Source organism: Coenobita brevimanus, chromosome 31, assembly GCF_032717465.1.
Source record: "Coenobita brevimanus isolate Jiangsu-jjx chromosome 31, ASM3271746v2, whole genome shotgun sequence".
In the NCBI taxonomy this organism is placed as follows: Eukaryota; Metazoa; Arthropoda; class Malacostraca; order Decapoda; family Coenobitidae; genus Coenobita; species Coenobita brevimanus.
This window is the reverse complement of record NC_136984.1, coordinates 28446911-28459817: the sequence shown is the minus strand read 5'-3', so window position 1 is coordinate 28459817 and position 12907 is coordinate 28446911.

Genomic DNA, 12907 nt, shown 5'->3' with positions numbered 1-12907 from the left:
CTCTGTTTTAACTGCACGTGGGCACTCCTTGGAGGATTTCCTCCTTGCCCATGATTTATACATTTTTAACTCTTGATTCCCCAACCCATTTTGACAGTGATACTCAAACTTTCTCTGCCGTTGACCTGTCCATCTGCACTGCAAAGCTTTCCTTGGACTTCACTCGGTTGGTCTTGAATGATTGTGCCACAGACCATTTCCCAATCCTCCTAACCCCCACGTCATACTATTCGGTCCCCAGCCCTCCTCGATGGCGCTTTGATAGGGCAGATTGGGCAACCTTTACATCCCAAGCTGTTCCTCCCACTCCTCTTCCGCTCTCCCATGATCCAACTGCTATGCATTCCTGTTTCTGTGCCTTTCTCCTTGCTGCTGCCTGAGCCTCTATTCCATGTACCTCCCATCCCGTGTCATCGAAATGTGTGCCATGGTGGAATAACCACTGCACTTTAGCCCTCCGGGTCAAGAGGGCCAGGTGGAAGAGCTTCCGCAGGAAAAAGAGCACTGCATTAGAGGTCCAAGCTTTTATACTTTTTCAACAAGCTAATGCTCTCCTTCACTGCACAATCCGTTGAGCAAAAAAGGATAGCTGGATGTCTTGTTTCTACTATCGCCTCGGACACACCCATTCCACGTATATGGTCCCGCATAAGGAAAATAGCAGGTAAACGGTCACGAACCCCGACTCCAGTCCTCACCACCAATGATGGAGCCATTGGCAATGCTATTCAGGTTCCCAATATTCTGGGTCATCATTTTAGTCAGATTAGCAGTGGGTCCCATCTCCCCCCTGCATATTTAACAACCAAAAGAAGTTCACAATGGACGCCCTTGCAGTTCACACTGTTGTCAGATGCAGCATACAATGCTCCTTTCTCTAGCTCGGAACTCAAAGCAGCTCTAACTGCTTGCGGTTCTACCTGTGAGGGACCTGATGGCGTACACTACGACATGATAAAACATCTGTCCCAGACAGCCCGTCACTTTCTGCTTAGAATATATAATACTGTATGGTCCACAGGGAACTTCCCTAATGAATGGAGAGAGGCCTACTTCCTACCGTTCCTTAAACCTGGCAAATCTGGGTCGTCACCTGGAGATTATCGCCCCATTGCTCTTGTTTGCTGTCTATGCAAACTGATGGAATGTATGGTAAACTCTCCCCTAAGGTGGCATTTAGAATCACGTGGTGCGATTTCGCCCTGACAATATGGTTACCGCAAGGGGCTGAATACCCTAGATCCCCTGATGAGGCTAGCAACCTTCATCCAACAAGCCTTCACTAACTCAAAGGTGGTCATAGCTGTTTTTTTTTTTTAATCTCAAAAAGGCTTATGATACAGTCTGGAGGTATAACATTCTCCGTGTTTTACAACACTCTGGACTTAATGGCAATATGGGTGTCTTCTTACAGAACTTTCTTTGTAACCAGACTTTCTGTGTATGCCTTCAGAATGTCTTATCCCGATCTTATGTACAGCATGAGGGTGTCCCACAGGGATGTGTGCTTAGTACTACTCTTATCCTTGCAATAAATGATATCGTTTCATCTCTCCCACTTGCTTCATTGTACGTAGATGATTTTGCTATATATGCAGCTGGAGCAGATGTCTTGGCCTTACGAGCCCTGTTTCAATCAGCTATAGATGCCGCTGCAGGGTGGGCCACGGATCATGGCTTTCAATTCTCCCCCATGAAATCCTGTACTATAACTTTTACGACCCATCATTTAAGCCCTCAACCCCCTCTTACACTAAATGGTACCCCCCTGCCATATCGATTATCAGTCCCTTTCCTTGGCCTTATCTTTGATTCTTGACTGACTTGGACTCTGCATCTCACTTCCCTTAAGACCTCTGCTTCCCTCAGACTTTGGTTATTACAAACTCTCAGTCATATGTCCTGGGGTGCAGACCATACAACTCTGCCCCGTCTCCATACTGTCTTAGTTTTGTCGAAGATTGATTATGGCCATCAGGTTTATGCATCTGCCTCATATTCCTCCTTTCAGTGCCTAGATTCTGTTTACCATCATGGTTTATGTCTGGCGTTGGGTGCTTTTTGCTCCTCCCCTGTTACCTGCCTGTACGTCGAGTCGGGTATGCCCGCTCTGTCCTCCAGACGTGACAAGCTAACTCTCCATTATCACATTCGCCTTCTTCAACACCCATCTGCAGGTTTCCCTTCCTCTGTTATGCACCTCTCCCCTCCTTTTCCTCCCTCGTTAGCTTCAGCTTTTCCTTGTAGGGTCTCCAATTTACTTGCATCCCTTTCTTTCCCTGCTATTTCCGTTCTCCCTCTGCGAGATTCTATGTTTCTGTCTTGGCTTCTTCCTTGCCCTACAGTTTGAGATGCCCAGCTCTCTTGCCCAAAGTCCTCTTCCACCTCACAGGAACTCGATCATCTTTTTATGGATCATATGTGTTGTCACTTCTCAGCGACCCCAGTTTACACAGACGGCTCTATGTCTTCTGTGGACTTGGGTTTTGCTGTCCTTTTCCCAGACCATACCTATCAAATCTGCCTTCCACCAGTTGCCAGTGTTTTCACTGCTGAACTGCTGGTCATTTTACTGGCCAGCAGTTCAGCAGTGAACTGATTCACAGATTCTCTTAGTGCACTACATGGTGTTCAGTCTATCCAGGCCAGCAACCCGCTAGTGTTGGAGATACAGGAATGGTTGTTCCGTATTACCACAGATTGAAGTCTGTTTCCTGTTGGGCCCCAAGCCATGTTAGGATACCGGGTAATGAAAGGGTTGACTGCCTGGTACATACATCTGTCACCTCTCGCTCTGTCACACCTCGTCCTATCCCGGCAACTGATTATTTCCCGATTGTTACCCATCTCCTTGGCCAGCGGTGGCAAGCAGAATGGACGTCTACAACTGATAACAAACTCCGTTCCATCACACATCCTGTCACTCCCTAGCAGTCGTCCTCCCATCGCAACAGGCGTTGGGAAGCAGCCCTAGCCCGTCTGCACCTTGATCACGCACGGATCACACATGGCTTTCTAATGTAAGGAGGCACTCCTCTGATCTGTCAATGTTGTCAGGTTCCACTCACGGTCCACCATTTTTTGCTTGACTGCCCTCTGTTCCACGCCGTGTGCAGACAGACTCTCCCGTTCCTTTACTCCCTTGGACGTCCCCCTACCTTAGCCAATCTTCTTGGTGTATCCCCTGTGTTTTCCATCACACACTTCATGTGCTCCCTGTCTCAAACCTGTATCTTGCCTCACAGTTAATGTCTTCCCTGCCTTCCCCTATGCTTTTATTGCACCATAGCATACCCGTCATTTTTTATGTAGTGGTTTTAGTGCCATATAGTCCTCTTGGGCTTGGTGCTAGTCCTTATTACTTACTTTCTGTACAGTATTGCACATGTACCTTATGTTATAAAATGGGAGGATAATAGTATCATTCCGTAAATAGTGTATATTAGCTGTGACATTGTTTACCCTCTAAACCAGTTCTCTGTTTTGAGTGGGTTATTCTGCAGTGCTGATGTTACAATCTTAGTGTTTCATATGTATAAGCATAATTTTGTTGAATTACTAGTGTTACTAAGTTAACAATATACCGTATGCAAGCTTAATTTGAATGTGTTATGCTGGATGTTTTTAGACCGACTTCTCGTTCTAAAGACACCAGCGACTGAGCGGGGTCCTCTTTCTAGACCGGAAATAGAACACTTACAAAGGAACAGGGCATAAAAACTCGACAAGACACCTTAACACATATATTGCCTTAGTCCAACTTCCTTACAATATACATACTGTACAATGGTACACTGAATGTGGATGGGGTATAGTGACAGATCAGTTAATATTGGTACAATATATATCACATGGGCACTGTGCTTAACATGAGTTACTACACGAGAGAATATCACATTAATATGATGACACTGTTCATACACCCGGTCTCTTTGGATGCTACGTGGTATATTGGTCTCTTGGCCATACACTATTATATTACTCTGGTTCTAGGGCGCTTAGGCATTAACGCAGCACTCTGGATCAACTTGGGTAGAGACACTTTATGGGTGGTGTTTCTCCCTAACTGTTTCTATACCACATAGTCACTGTCACTATTAAGTCTCTGGCACGACACTGGGGTCTTAAGGTGTCGTCACTGGGCTTCTGAGGTCTGGGCTTAACTGAGGTGGCACCAGGGTGTTGGAGGGAGCCCTACTGGGAAGCCCTCCTGCAGAAGGCATGGGACAGCTCTCGGGGGCATCACGGCCCGGGTGTGTGTCTGTTGCGGGGTGCAGGGAGGCACTTTCCTGTTCGGGCCTCGACCTGGTGAGGGGCCCTCGGAACTGGGGTCAAACAGTGTCTGGAGTCGGGTCTGCCACTCACTGCTCCTGGTGGAGGGCTGACGGTGAGTGGGGCCAGAGCGGTCCCGCCCTGGGAGGCCTGGGACTGCAGTCGCCTCTAGGTGGGGGTGAAGTCAGGGGTTGGCTGCGGCACCTAACCCTGGGGGCACCAGCCAGGATCCGGCATCATCCAGGGGAAGGCTGGAGGGCGTGAACCCCGCCTTCAGTGACAGGACCTCGCCACCACTCCGTGAACGGCAGCACATCTGGGGAACCACACCTGGAGGGGAAACAGAAGGGCATCCCACACAGCTGAGGGGTGGAGAGTGGGCTGTGCAAGGGACCTCCTCCTGGAGAACCCTCGGGACTGTGGACGAAGGGCTTACAGTGGCCGTCCCTTCCCTGACGCATACAGCTGCTGTCATCGCGGTTCCACAGCCCCTTGGGGTAGCAGCAGAAGGATGTACAGTGGCCGTTCCTTCCCTGGCGCGCACAGTGGCCGTCACCGCAGGTCTGCCTGTCCAACGGGAAGTAGCTGAGGGATGTACAGTGGCCGTTCCCTCCCCGGTACGTACAGTGGCCGTTACCACGGTGCTACTCCCGTAGGAGGAGGAGGAGGTGGATGAGGGACGTAGAGTGGCCGTTCTCTCCTCGACGCATACAGTGGCTGTTGTCGCGGTTTCACTCCTCCTGCCTTTGCCTGTCGGTGTGCTTACAGTGGCCGTCACATCGAGGCAGGCTCCAGATGTGGCTGCAGCAAAAGGACGTACAGTGGCCGTTCCTTCCCTGACGCGTACAGCGGCTGTCGTCATGGGGCTGCAGGGGGAAGCAGCTGAGGGACGTACAGTGGCCGTTCCCTCCCCGGTATGTACAGTGGCCGTTACCGCGATGCTGCCTGTGACTGTATCTGGGGCAGTCCCACCCCGATCCTGACAGAGGGCTGGTCCGGGCGAGAAGTAGTCTTGCATTCCTGTGACGTCGTGGTTGGTCCGGTTGAGGGGAAGAGGGACACAAGGTCGGGACGCACCTGATCCCGTCTCGCTCTGGGCCAGCGTCTCGTTTACCTGGCCCACTGTGGTGTCCTCCTGGGTTGGAGGTGGGGCTGCGGCTCCGTAGCGGGGGGGGGGGGGGTCCGGCGGCGGGAGCGCGCATTTTAGAATGTCCAGTACATTGTACACAATGTTTCCAGTTAATCATCACAATCATCAGCTTCGGACCATCGTCTGGAACTGTGTGGTAGTATAATAAAGATGATGCATTAACAAAGACCCTGCGCATAAGATACACCTTACAAGTAGTCTTGTTAACATTATTATTATTATTATTTTTACCTATACACTTGATTGCATCAATGGGGCTTGGTTGTGCTCTCTCTTTCAAATCGATTTTTAAACCCTCATTGTTTTGTTTGGTTTCTATTCTCTCACTTTCCCTCTCCCTTCTCCCCCCCGCCCCGCCGTCCGTGTGTCTGTGTTCTTACCTAATTGTTCTTACCTAATTGTATCTTTACAGGAATGAGTCAAGCACGTATTGTCCCGTGTCTTAAACCATATTTATCGTACATATCCTTAAATATGTGAACTGTTTTGGCACACACTATTTCATTCGGTAGTGCATTCCATTGATCAATTGCTCTGTTTGGGAAACTGAATTTCCTTACGGTACGTCTTTATCACCTCTCTTCTTACGCAGTTTTTTGCAGTGTCCTCTTGCTGATGCTTCTCTATATGTTAAGTAATCATTTATGTCTATTTTCTCCTTTCTTAATATGCACTTATATAGCATTATCATGTCACCTCTTTTCCTTCTCTCCTGTAGTGTTGGTAGATTCAGTTTATTTAGTCTTTCTTCGTGGCTTAGGTCCCTTATTTTTTGAGATGAGGACTCCAGACTACTGATGCATATTCCAGGGTTGGTCTAATGAATGATGTTATTATCCTTCTTAGCATGTCTTCATTTATGTATGTGAATGCTATTCTCATATCTGCAAGCAGTGTATACATGTTCCATACCTTCTCGCTGATGTGGTCAGCCGGAGATAGTTTGTTATTGATAATCACACCTAGGTCTTTCTCTCTTTCAGATGTGTGTAGGGTTTTATTTCCTAACTTATAATCCCAATCAGGTCTTTTTCCACTTTTACCAAACTTGATTACATGACACGTGTCCACATTGAATTCCATTTGCCATGTATTACTCCATTTATGAAGTTTATTTAATTCTTCTTGTAGCTCTTTACAAGTCTGTGTTATTAATTCTCCTTTGTATTTTTGCATCATCTGCAAACATAATTAGATAGCTTTCTATCTAAATATGTCTATATCATTTATATACACTAAAAACATGATTAGTGCCGGCACTGAACCCTGTGGTACTCCACTAGTCACTTCTTTCCATGATGAGTAGTTTCCTCTTAGTACTGTTCTCATTTCTCTTCTTATGAGAAAATCTTGCATCCAACAAAACAGTTTGCCTCGAATTCCTCCTTGATGGTACAGTTTCCATAAAAGTCTTTGGTGTGGTACTGTGTCAAAAGCTTTCTTGAAATCTAAATAGATACTGTCCACCCATCCTTCTCTTTCCTGTATTGTGTTTGTTACTCTGTCGTAGTAGCTCAACAGATTAGTAACACATGATTTTCCTTTTCTGAAACCAAACTGTCTTTCTGTTATCATACTGTGTTCTTCTAGATGATTTACCCAAGCTTTTCTTATAAGCTTTCCTAATACCTTGCTTACAACACTGGTCAGTGATACTGGTCGGTAGTTGAGTGGATTTTGTCTATTTCCTTTCTTGAATAAGGGAACAATATTTGCTTTCTTCCAAATATCAGGTAGTTTACCTTGACTCAAGGATTTCTTGAAAATTAAAAATAATGGTTTACTTAACTCCTTTGCACATTCTCGTAGTACCCAACATGAAATTTCATCAGGACCACTTGCTTTTCCTCTGTCTAATTTACTTAACTCCTCCTGTATTACTTTTTCTGCTATTTGTATATCTGTTAGTATGTGTGGGCATGCATGTTCCACATAGTCCCTCTCAAAATTTTTTTCCTCTGTAAAAACTGATTGGAAATTCTTAATTAGTGCTTCACAAATATCCTTCTGTTGTGTATAGGTGATTCCCTCGTCAGTAATGGATTGCATTTTATCTTTTACTTTAGTTTTGCTTCTGATTGTGTGTGTGTGTGTGTGTGTGTGTGTGTGTGTGTGTGTGTGTGTGTGTGGTAACATCTCATTTTGTATCTAATTTTAGCCAATCTGGAGAGGTTGAGGGTTAGTCGACGCGTTTAGCTATTGCTTTTAAGAACAAGTGAAAGGGCAAGGTCGATTTAAACATATCTGATTTAGACCAAACTTGGTGGAAGAAAGGAATTCATCACCTACACAACCGACCTGTTCAACTCTCTCTCTCTCTCTCTCTCTCTCTCTCTCTCTCTCTACAATAACATAAATTATACTGTCTTAAAAGGCAGGCAGCCAGTCATAATAATAATAATTACTGTAAGACTTTAAAACATGACAATCAATCCAAGATAATTAAAACTCTTAATCTCAAAAGACGAGGCTTTGCTGCTGCTTAACGGCGGGACAAAAATGGCAGCGGACAAGAGGTCATTTTACCTCAATGCCCTCCTCTCTCCAGCCGTTTATGTACTCTGCTTAAAATACGGACGTTCCTGACCTTCACTCTGCTTCTGTGCGTCTTCCTCCTTCCCTCCTTAGCATCTATCATCAGAAATTAAGTTTCCACGTCGTCATAACGCCCGACCCGTGTTGACAAAGTACACGTACTGGTTATGCTACGTGTTCTAGGGTCGACTTCTCGTCCTCTGGACACAAGCTGCTGAGCTGGGGTTCTCTTTCGAGACTGGGTCTAGAATACACAAGTGGAACAGGGCATAAAAACTTGGGTCAACCAACCTTACACGTATATTACCTCAATTACAACTTAGAACAGAATACAATATTAATATTATACACTGACCAGGTGAGGGGACACAATAGGACTAGTGAACTCTGGACCCCACTGCTGTGGTCTTGGGCTGCTCATAGGTGTTATCTGGGTGTGGGAGGAATCTTATCAGGTGTGCCCTACCGCAGGAGGCACGGGACTACTGCCGAGGCTGGGATGTCCAGAGTGGGCTGCTGGGCGGCGTGGAGGGAGGCCCTTCCCTAGTGGGGCCTCGGTGGGGAAGGCAAGAGGGCCGAACATGGTGAGCAGGTGGGGTTGCCTTTGCCCACTCCTGGAGGAGGACCGCTTGCTGGTGGGACTGAGGAGGTCATGCCCCAGAGTCCTGGGGGTGCCCCTGGGTGTCTGGGGGCTTTGGTCTCTCTCAGGTCGAGCTGCCGTCAGGAGCTGCCTGTGGCGTCCCTTCCCCATGATGTCCCTTCCCCGTGATGTCTGACAGTGAGGTGTGTCGCCAGGGTGCTGGCTGCAAGGCACGGACTCCCAGGCTTATGACAGGACCTCACCAGATCTCCAGCTCCAACTCCACCTGGGAACTGCTCCTGTGGGGAGACAGAAGGGTGTCCCGCTCAGCCTCTGGGTTGGTGGTGAGGCGAGCAAGGGACATCTTCCATGGGGATAGTCGTAAGGGCAGTGGACGAGGGATGTACAGTGGCCGTTCGCTCCCTGACGCGGACGGTGGCTGTCGTCGTGGTTCCATATGCCCCTGAGACAGCAGGTGAAGGGCGTACGGTGGCCGTACCTTTCCCTGTGTGGACAGTGGCTGTCCCTTCCCTGGTGCGGATGGTGGCTGTCACCACGGTCCTGCTCCCTGAGGAGGCGGCAGATGAAGGGTGTACAGTGGCTGTCCCTTCCTTCCCGGTGTGGATGGTGGCTTTCACCACGGTTCTGGCCTTCTCTGGGGCCACAGCAGGGAGACGTATTGTGGCTGTTGTCCCCCTTGTGCGAATGGTGGCCACCACTGCAGTGCTGTTCCCAGGTGTGGCTGCAGATGAAGGGCATACGGTTGCCATCCCTTCCTTCCCGGTGCGGACAGTGGACGTCACCGCAGTTCTGCAGGGGATAGAGGCAGAAGAGTGTACGGAGGCCGTCTCTTCCTTCCCGATGTGGACGGTGGCCGTCGTCGTGGTGCTGCCTTGGACTGTATTCCTACAAGTCCCACCCCGATCCTGGCGAGGGCTGGTCCGGCCGGAGAGTAGTCTGCTGGGGTGGTGTTCCTGCTCCTGGCTCCATTGAGGGGAAGAGGGGCTCAAGGTCGTAAGGGACATAGGCCTGTCTTGAATGGGCCTTATGCGTGCCCTATGCGCCTCCCTGTGGTGTCTCCCTGGGGTGGGTGTTTCGACACCTGGTCTTTGGCTCCTCCATGGGGTGGGTATTGTGCCACCCCTGCCATGGTCTCCTGTTGGGGTGGGTATTGTGCCACCCCTGCCATGGTCTCCTGTTGGGGTGGGTATTTCACCACTGTTGATGGGGAAAAAGTCATGTCCCCATAGCTGGTGGTGGTAGGTGTCAGAGGAGGTGATTCAGTGTGTCGGTGTGAGGTGATTCAGTGTGTCGGTGTGAGGTGGCGGAGTCGAGTGGTCCAGTGATGGGTGGGTGGGCTGGGTTCCTGATACGGAGTGTAGGTGATGTGGAGGGTGGAGGTCTGCAATGTCTTCAGGAGGAGTTGGAGGAGGTGAGGTGCCCCTCGGATATGGTGGTGTTTCCCCTGGGCATGGGACCAGGTCACGTGGTGTATCTTCATCTCTGGTGGTGGTGAGCGGCTGATGTCTCCTGGCTGAATGCTGGCGATGGATGAGGTGACCTGGATTTTATGGGAGTTCCAAGGGTAGGTGCAAATCCTTTCCCTGGAGGATTGGGTTGGTGGAAGTTTCCATTGTGCCAGGTATATTCTCAGTGTGATGGGGGTTGTGTTGGGTGTGATGGGGGTGGGTGAGGGTGGTTGTGGTGATGTTGGGGGTGTGGGGGTGGTTGAGGGTGGTTGTGGTGATGTTGGGGGTGTGGGTGAGGGTGTGGCTGCATACCCGTACCTGGCTGGTGGGCAGGAGAGGCGGCCGGATCTGGTTGTGGTGTGGTGGTGAGGACAGGTGTGGGTCGTGAGGTGGTGGGGTCACGTGATGCAGCGGCCAGGCAAGGGCGGGTGGTTAATTGTCTCAGTGGTGGAGTGCATGGAGGTGTGCCGGTGGTGGTGGATGAGGGGCTGGTGCGTGGTCTGGCATAGGGTGTGGCTGTGGAGTAGGGTGTGTGTGGGGAGGAAAACTATGTAGACATAGGGGTGGTGGTGGGTGGTGGGTGGTGTGAGGTGTTGGTGATGTGGTGGGGTGACTGGGGGTGGGTGGGGGGTCTCTCAGCTGGGAGGCTGGGCCTATGAGTCCTGTGGTGGTGGCATGGCGGTGGGAGGTGAGGTATCAGGTGAGGTTGCCGGGGATGCGTCGAGGGTCCATGGGGGTGGTGTGGAGCAGGTGGAGGGTGGGGTGAGGGAGGTGGTTGTGAAAGGGGGGTTAGGTGAGGGTGAGGAGGAGGAGGAGGGCATGAAATAGCAGAAGTATGAGTCAGATGTGTGCTCTGGGGTGGCAGGTGGTGGTGGTGTGGTGTGGTGAGGGGTGGAGTGGGTGCAGCATGGTTGGGCATCATCAGGTGGGGGATGAAATAGTCGCACGTAATGATTTTGATATGTGCACCTGGTGTGACACTGAATAGAAACTAGATAAGGATTGGGGACGTTGATAACGGTGCAGGGTCCCTTGAACCGTGGTGAGATTTTGCTTGGGATCTGTGCTTGCACTACTACTACTGAGTTTCCTGGCTTGTAGGGGTTGGATGGGGTGGTGTTTGGTTTCAAGTCCTGATGTTTTTGCAAGTGATGCAGTCGGCTCTTGAGGTGGTGAAGGGGGTCGGATGTGGGAGACGTGGAGGGCGGCTGGAGGTGGTGTCGTAAGGGTAGGAGGAGGGGGGTTTCTCCATGCACCCATTCGTGGAGGGTGATTCCATCTTCTCTGGGGAGGTGTTCATCCCCCACTGTATAATTTTTACATGCGCTGGCCAATTTTCACTCTTTGTTTCCTGTATTCGGGCCCGTACTTGGTTGAGAGGAGTGTGGTGGCTCATTTCACATACTCATTCCCTTGAGGCCAGTAGGGAGACGAGTAGGAGATCTGAAGATGGTGACGAGTTCTTTCCAGATCTTGCTGGTAAATTCCGGGGCATTTTCTGAGTGAAGGGCTTGGGGGATGCCAAAGTAAGGGAAGACGTGGCAGATGAATGCGTCGGCCGCAGCCATGGCCACAGTGTCGTGTTCCATGGCTGGGTAGGCGTTGAGGAATTTTGAGTTGGTGTCTACAAAGGTAATGAGGTATTTGTATCCGGCTTTGGGTGGGAGGGGGCTGACTATGTCCATGGACAATAATTGCCAAGGGATTCGTTGGCGGTGATACTTCCCAACGGGCCAGGTATTTGGGTGATGTCCTTACCTAGTGCACCAGCCCGGTAGGCCTGGGTGACTTGTTTGGCGTGGTTGGAGCCAGGCGTCCAACAGATATCGTTGGATACTTTTATGAATTTCTTCGTGTGGAGGTGGATGTCGTTGTCTGAATGTAGGTGGGTCATTGCATCGAGGGCGGTGTCTGGATAGAGGACTATGTGTCTGGCCTGGGTTAACAGGTGATTGCCGCACCTGTGGAGCTTAGAGAACTCCTGGAGTGGTATCCAGTGGGGGCTCTTGTTCTGCCACTGGTGTAGAAGGTTGGAGGTAGCGTTGATGGAGTTGACTGGCAGGCAGGACAAGGCATCGGCACTGATGTGTAGTTTTCCTAGTCTATATGAGATTTCAAAATCAAATTCTTTGAGGGTTTCTCTCCGCCTGATCGGTTGGGCGTTGTGGGTGTGGGACTGTCGTAGCCATTGCAGGGACTGGTGCCCTGTTATGATGGTGATGTGAGTCTGGAAAGGTAGGCTCGGAAATGCTCCAATGCCCATATGATGCCCAGGTATTCACGTTCGGTGGTGGCGTAATTCTTCTCGGCTTGGATGAGGGTGCAGCTGGCACAGGCGATTATGTGCCCTCGCCTCTCTTGGACCTGGGCTAAGATGGCACTGATTGCCATTAAGGACACGTTGGTGTACAGGCGAAAGGGCAGGGTGTAGTTGGGAAATGTGATGACAGGAGGGGTGATGAGTTTGGTTTTGAGGGTGTGGAATGCAGTGACCCGATCGTCAGTCAAGATGAAAGGCTCGCCCATTTTAGTCATGTCATGGAAGAGTTTTGCAATGTTGGCAAAACCCTTTATGAAATGGCGGTAGTAGGATGTGAGCCCAAGAAAGGCCCACACTTCGTGGACATCTCGTGGTAGGGGGAGGTCTGCGATGGCCCACAGTTTGTTGGGTCAGTTGATATGTCTACGTTTGAGATGATGTGGTCCAGAAAGGAGACAGGCTGTTCAGCCAGGATGCATTATGATGGATTAAGTTTAAGTCCCTCCTGGCGGATGCGAAGGAAGACTTGCTTGAGGAGCTGGAGGTGGTCAGCTCATGTCTGACTGAAAATAATTACGTTGTCTAGGTACGCCAGGCAGACTTCCCAGGTGAGGCTGCTGAGGACTGACCCCATTTGTCGG